The sequence below is a fragment of the Lutjanus erythropterus genome, chromosome 5, assembly GCF_056507025.1.
Source record: "Lutjanus erythropterus isolate fLutEry1 chromosome 5, fLutEry1.hap2, whole genome shotgun sequence".
In the NCBI taxonomy this organism is placed as follows: domain Eukaryota; kingdom Metazoa; phylum Chordata; class Actinopteri; order Lutjaniformes; family Lutjanidae; genus Lutjanus; species Lutjanus erythropterus.
The window spans coordinates 4,373,808-4,381,029 of NC_139321.1; the positions used below are offsets into that span (position 1 = coordinate 4,373,808).

General features: G+C 40.0%; 1 non-coding gene across 1 annotated transcript; it reads right to left on the reverse strand.

Moving 5' to 3' along the window:
- Positions 1–1,314: 1,314 nt before the first annotated feature.
- trnai-uau (transfer RNA isoleucine (anticodon UAU)) lies at positions 1,315–1,408 on the reverse strand. The gene is made up of 2 exons: positions 1,371–1,408; positions 1,315–1,350 (listed from the first exon to the last, which is right to left on the reverse strand). It is a non-coding gene; the product is annotated as a tRNA-Ile (tRNA).
- Positions 1,409–7,222: the final 5,814 nt, after the last annotated feature.

Sequence of the window (7,222 nt, forward strand, 5' to 3'; positions counted from 1 at the left end):
GTGAGAAATGCCCAGATGTACACAAGATTAGCAGGAATTCCAAGGTATGCTTCATGAGCCGACTGAATGGATTTTTCTTTTCCAGGATGGTGAAGGCAGGACAAACCCTTCTCTCCCTCTGATTGGTTTACACTGATATTCATATCCTAATGTTAACAAGCTCATTCCTCGTAACTAAACCTAGCCAACTAAAAGCAACAAAACGCATGACATTGCTATGCTGGGATAAAGATTTTTTTCCACAGACTTGTAACACCTTAACTATCGGCTCTAGTCACTCCTCATATACCTGTGAAGCCTTTACAGTCTCAGTATGTCGGTCTCCCCACCATTCCAAAAATAAACATAACACCAGAAGGTGGTAGAGCCTTCTTTTACCGAGCCTCCACTAGACTCATCTTCCTCAGTCGACTCATTCGAAGGCATCGGTTTTCAATCTCATTCATTCTGCCCTAACATTGAACTATCGTAGGTCAACAAATATTCAGTCTATAAGAGCACAGATTACATACATGCACTGTAAGTTACACTTTTTTGTATATATGTGATCTTATTTCTGTAAATTTTTTACTGCTGCTCATTAGTTGGGTTTTTTCTACGTGTCACAAATCATATATTGTTTGTCTTATGCATTTTTGTGTTTATTTCATGCATTTCTGTACATTGTTGTACATGTTTTGTGCTCATTTCTGTCCTCTTAAAACTCTTTTCTTTGTAATATTGAGCTATAATAAACTTTGACTTGACTTGACTTTGTATTTCGTAGATAAAAAACACTGGATATTTTAATGATACATTGACAGCAGAAATCTTGTCCACATATATACAATAATGTACTGTGGAAAAAATATTTAACACTAAAATATTTAATAGTATTTGTTGACATTGAAGTAATAAAGGAAAATACTGCATTTGAGTGGAAAAAGTAATGTTGATTTACATCTGTGATGAACAGTTTTCATTCAGTGGTAGCTCAAACTGGGTAATATCATCATCGATACAGTCATGTGAAATACAGAATATGAATTGTAGTAAAAGAAAACAACATGTAATTAGTCCCCCTTTTGGGATATTTTCACTCCATTGTTATTATTAGATACATATAGGTATATATAGGTAACACATACACATGCAGATGACCAGCAGATATACAGTTACTGGGAGAGATGTAAGTGTGATGGGGATGTGGTTGCACTATAAGCAGTTGGGGCTCACTGTTTTGCTCAAGTTCGCCTTAGTTTTGTCCAGGAGTTGAACTGGCACCTCTCCACCTCCAAAACCAGTCAACAAGTCCTGACTGCCGCCTGAAAAGACTGCTCCAGGTGAGGTTTGAACTCACAACCTCGGCATTGCTCTACAGCATACTGTCTTATAAGTACCGCGCGCTAACCGATTGCGCCACTGGAGCATCTTACTGCTCTATATTGGTATGAAGAGTCAGCTGGTTATGGCATACTTAAGAGTTCATTTATTATGCAGCTGACTGAGTATGTAGTATGCCGTTTGTTAGTATGTGATTTTGAACACAGATTTTCCCTGAAATGTTTGCCTAACTTTAGGATTTGTTTATAACCTAACTGCTCATGTTTCTTGCCCTGTCAGACTGCTGTTTACCAATAATGCTGTATAATGACACTTTAGCCTTGAAGCTGGTGGGCACACTGTTATTATTACTGAAGGGGGTGTTGGACAAAAAATGTGAAAATAAAACTCATGTTTTTAATAAGCCAGAAATATCCTTTAAAGCAAGGTTACAGGCATAAGATATTTCCTTAGTGACTCAAAAGTCAGAGTTTTTTAGCATATCAGGGAGAAGCTTTTACAAATACATTTTTGCAAACATTCATTGTTCATTCATTACATTCTACAACCCAACCAAACGCAACCTAGGTCCAAGCCTCAGCAAACTAAATAACCCAGACTAGGGTTGGGCTGATGGACAACGCCATAGCGATGGATTATGCCAGTCATGTTGGAGAGAAAATAAAAAGAAGCTGTTGTTGCTGTTCATTGCACTTCATCTCCGTGTTGTCTTACTTTCTCATTGAACACAACTGTTACATTTTGACCCAGCAACAACATTGTTTACTGTTGACATTGTCATAAGCCATTTTTGGTAGATGTCGCCCTAGACAACCCTAGTCCAGACACGTTGATCCCTGCAGCGTGATCTGAGTCTACCTCAAAGTTTTCTTCTTAGAAACTCATAAACTCATGTCAGATGCTTAAACCATCGAGGCCTCCTCCTGAAATTCACCTACTGAGCGCCTGGTGGTTGGGCTGATATCTTGACTCAGTCAGACTAAGTCTGAAGAACATGGAACCACCACATCATGGGTGGCAAACCTTAGCATGCTGAAACATGTCAATCAACAAGTTCTCGCTTTCAACTTGTGGAGCAGCACCAGAAATGATGCTATAGGGATACCAACAGAGTGTCATAGTTTAAAGCATAGGAGCACTGACCAAATTGCTATATTTGATGTGGTGGGAGTTGCTACAAAAATCCAAGGGAAGTAGTGGATCAAATAGCAGTTTTGCAAACAGCAAATATGGAAACAGGCTGCAGGTGCTTTTGTGAAATACCATTTGGTCATTAAGAACTAATATCATTTGTATTTGTTCCAGTACTTCAAACTAATGACTTTTTTAATGAAGGCTGGTGTGAATGCAGTAAAAACAACAAGAATGACCTTCAAAAGAAATTGTCTTGAGTCACATAAGTTGGCGACATGTTCAGGGGCAGGGGCAAAACTTGATCAAGTAAAAACAAGGGCACCTCTTTATTTTGAGGCATAAGAAAATGAGTCAAAAACATTCCTGTGTTCTGTATGCTGCCCTTGCTGTATACTGGGCCAACAGTAGATCTGACTCTGGGGCCAGAGGAGGCCATGGCAGGGCCATAGGAGGCTGGTAAGTCCAGTTTATTTATCCCTGTGAGGAAACTCGTCCTTGTCATTTGACCCATCCTAACTATAACGGGGGAGTGGGCAGCCAGTCTCAAGCGCCTGGGGACTGACTCTGACTCTGCCTTGGTCAAGGGCAAGGGCAGTTCTCCTAAACAGGGCATGAAAACATTATTCCTAGACATGGCGACGTGGTGAAAAGGAGCCGGGCAGGGCCTAGGGTAGAAGGGGCACTAGCAGCAAATCTGTTCTGTTGGGTGTTTTAGCCCAAATTGGTATCAACAAGGGCATTCCTTCAGACTGCTGATAAACAACAACATGTGGAAAAAAAAAAACATTTCAAAAGAGCACTTTGATTTGTCAAGTTCAATCTCACAGGATAGAAGAGGGAGGACCCTTAGTGAGGGAACCATCTTCTCAATTACCATCTGAGCTCCACATGAACACATGCAAAAGTCTCATTTCCATAAAGCCTCTGAATGCTGTGTAAATTTATTACAATTAACCTTTCACTTATTTTCACTCACTTTCCACTAATGACCACTCTGTTAGTTTATCTCGTCTAAATCCTTTTTCTCATTCACTTTGACTGCGCATGTTCATTTGACATTGCCTGAAACAAAACAGAAACTATTTGTGGAAGCCTACAAAAGAGAAATAATTGAATTGGGTAATTGGCACTTGGAAAGCCTGCCTGCACCAGCTGCCACTGATGAGATTTATTTCTCGCAGAATGTACAGTATAGCCCCAAGACTTATCAGGAGTGGAGCAACAGGACTTGGAAATAGTTTATGCTGTCTTTGTGAGTAGGCGCTCCTGTTTCCAAAGACAACAAAACAGCAGTTGCAGGCCTTAGCTTTTGTAATATGACACATTTCCAAGTGAAACTGATTATACAGATGGGGTATAATTACAAGAATGTTGGCCTCCACCCACATCTCCCCCACCAGCTTTGTTAAATCTGGGGGTGATGGATGAAAAATGGATTGAAAAAGTATTGGACTTAACGTGGAACATGTCACACAGAAGAAGCTGTCCCTGTGCTTCACCCTTGTCCCAAAACTCGTTTTAATTCACTAACTAACAAGATTAGATGCCGCTAGGAGCAGTGTTGTGGTTAACAAAGTAATGTGGGGAATTATTCATAGGATTTGGGTAAAAATATTACATTTACTATTATTCATTATAGCATTCATTTCTGAAGTGGTGCCAAAAACTGAGAAATTGTAGCAAAATACAGCTGGTGTCATAAATATAACAGCCACCTGACTAATAGTTAAAACTATAAACCAGCACGAAACTGTTAATTACCATCTTAAAACAGCATGTTTACAAAACTTCACATTTGCAATTTGGAACATACAACCCCAATTCCAAAAAAGGTGGGACACTGTGTAAGATGTTATACAATCATTACCAAAAACTTTTCAACTTATATTCAGTTGAATACAGTATGAAGATATTTCATGTTCAATCTGATTAACTGTAGTGTTCTTTGTAAATATACACTCATTCCGAAACCCTCAGTAAGCATTTGGGAACTAAGGGAACTGTATTTTGCACTGGGCACTAACATCCCCCATACGAACACAGATGCTGACTTCTGAAGTTAGCGCTGTGAACAATCTGGATGTCAATTTCTTCCTCGTCTTCAGTGATTCTAAAACCTCGCTTTTACATTAGGACTTGAAACTCAAAATTTAGGGCTTGACTTGTCATGGGACTTGAGTGCAAAGACCTGAGATTTACAAAAGAATGACTTGTTCAAAGCTCTGGCAACTATTTTTGAATTGATTTGACTCTCAAAATTACTTTGGCATAATGGTTAAAAAGCGAGATACATTTGCCAAGAAATCAAATATGATTTTAAGCATTTTGTGTCAACACATAATGATTTTTCAGATTAGAGAGACACTAAATCCTGATCTTTGTCTCCTCTGTTGGTCAAAAAATGCCAAAGTAGAAGGTAAAATGATGACCCCTCTCTTCCTCGTCAAACTGAAAAGGTGATGCTCTGCTCTCAGGGGATTCAGACCGCCAAAAAGAGAGTGGAAGCAGAGGAAATCTGTAATACAGACTCAAATGTAGCCTGTTAAAATCTCCTGTTGTGCTTACAATTAGGTTCCCCACTCACGCACAAATCTAATTCCGCTCTTATAAATCCATGTCTCTACACTCTGTTGACTTGCAGACTAGAAGCACACACATTTGTTTTGTCAAGTCTTTTGACCTCAGTATACATCTATACTCCTTCAGCTAAGTGCTCTCTAGCTAATATAGATCTCAGACACTGCACCTATAAACGAGGCTTGGTAAACTTGGGTGTTATTTCATTCTCTTTGAAAGTTAAGTTTGAGCCTCTAGAGCTCATTATAATTTAAAATATAACAGCTGTAGATTTAGCTTAGTCAGTCCATGAGACGCTTCAGTGATGGCGCGTGTAGGAGCCCGCGGTTCTGTCCATCAAACCCACTTAAACTTAAAAGTCCAATGAGAAAATGCAAAACATAAATCAGCTCTCTAATGTTGTGCATCCAAGTGGAGAATTGCACTTGAAGCATGTAGGGATTTCAAACTAACTTTGGAGGTGCTCATGTGCTGGAAGGAATTCGGTAGGAAGTATAACAATGGGAAAATGTCCTTTCAGTAGAAAGAACGTGAATGAAGTCAGATCCAAGCACAACTTATGATTCAATATGAAATGCATTTCTGTTGAAAGCAAATATTAAAACACCACCAATATTTTTCAGCTTCGACTCTTTACTCAGTCTAATGTAAAAACCAATCTAGAACCCACAGCTTGAATGAATCTTCTTTTGCACTTTGAATTGTATAAAAGTGATAAACCCATCATCCATTACACCCACAGGGACAAGTAACATCAGTGGGAGTTTCTATGGTTTGACAGATAAATTCAAAAGTATATCAGTAGTTGGTGTAGGGACCAGCCTTCACATTTTTGTACCCTTGGTGATACTAGGCTTTGGGAACGGGTCACCCCAGATCTTTTCAGTGCCACCCAAGTTACATCTGCTCACAGTTCAGATGTTGCTTGTTGCTTCCAAAAGGGAGTGGAAAATGCCGGCAATGTAGCTTTCATCTTTTTATTTGGGAGGTTGCGCTACTGTTCTGTCTGCTGTAGTGACCTGACAACAGTGTATCCATCATGCTCACCAGTTATCTAAAGCTGTGAGCTGACATACAGTATCTCCAGACATTATTACTTCTGTATCATCTGAGCGTGGTTAATGCTCATCCCTAAGAGCCAAAGGACAAAATGTGAAGATTAGGATTTCAACCCAGGGACCTCATGTAACACAGTCAGCTGCAGTATCCATTCAGCTAAAGTGCCAGGACTGTTGGCAAAGGGTCATGCAGCTGCATTAGTGTGTTACATACATCCGGCCCAACTAGAAACAGCAACCTGAGAAATCCTGCCACTGCCACCAATTTAAGATCCAAACACGGCCAACGCTCACCCCTACAAGCCAAAGGACGAAATGTGAAGATGGGGATTTAGACCAGGGACCTCTCGCAACACAGTCAGCTGCAGTATCCATTCAGCCAAAGGGCCAGGCTTGGCCAGTCATGCAGCTCCATGGTGCATTACACTTCTTTTGGTGCTACAATAGTAAAATCTTATTGTGCATCTCAATTTAAAATCCTAAATACACACATGCCAAAGACATAACGCCTGAATGGTCCCTATCGTTATACTGAGAAACCCTCTCAAAGTAATTACTCAGTTTCTCAAAATAAGGAATATGTGTCTCAAAATAATACAAAATTATTTATACTTAAGCAAGTTCACATATCTAACATAACATACTCATGTTATTATGAGGCGTTGCTCTTTAAAAAGAAGTCAACGTTGACTCTTGATGAATGTCCTGTGTTTGTTTGACCCATCCGTCCACCTCCGTCTCCAAACTCGGACTCTCCTGCTCTTTACTCTGCATCACCTGACATAATGCTCGAGGTGCACCTCCAGAAGTGACCTTACAGGGGTACCTACAGGGTAATAGTTTAAAGCATAGGGGCACTGACCTAGCGGCCATATTTAATGCGTTTGAGGTGAGAACAGATTGGTTTTGACATTCAGTTGACTTCAAAAAAGCATCACTTGTTCTTTCGATCAGTCAAATGACTTGATCTTCCAAGTTGCTCTTAACATTTTTGGACATCATCTGGAAAACCTGACCATATTCATGCCAAACAGTGCAAATCCACACAAACCTTCTTCCAGTGTGCCAGCCGCTCCTCAGCAGAGGGTTGGCCAGGCTTCACACACTGATTCAGACTCAGTTCAGAGCTC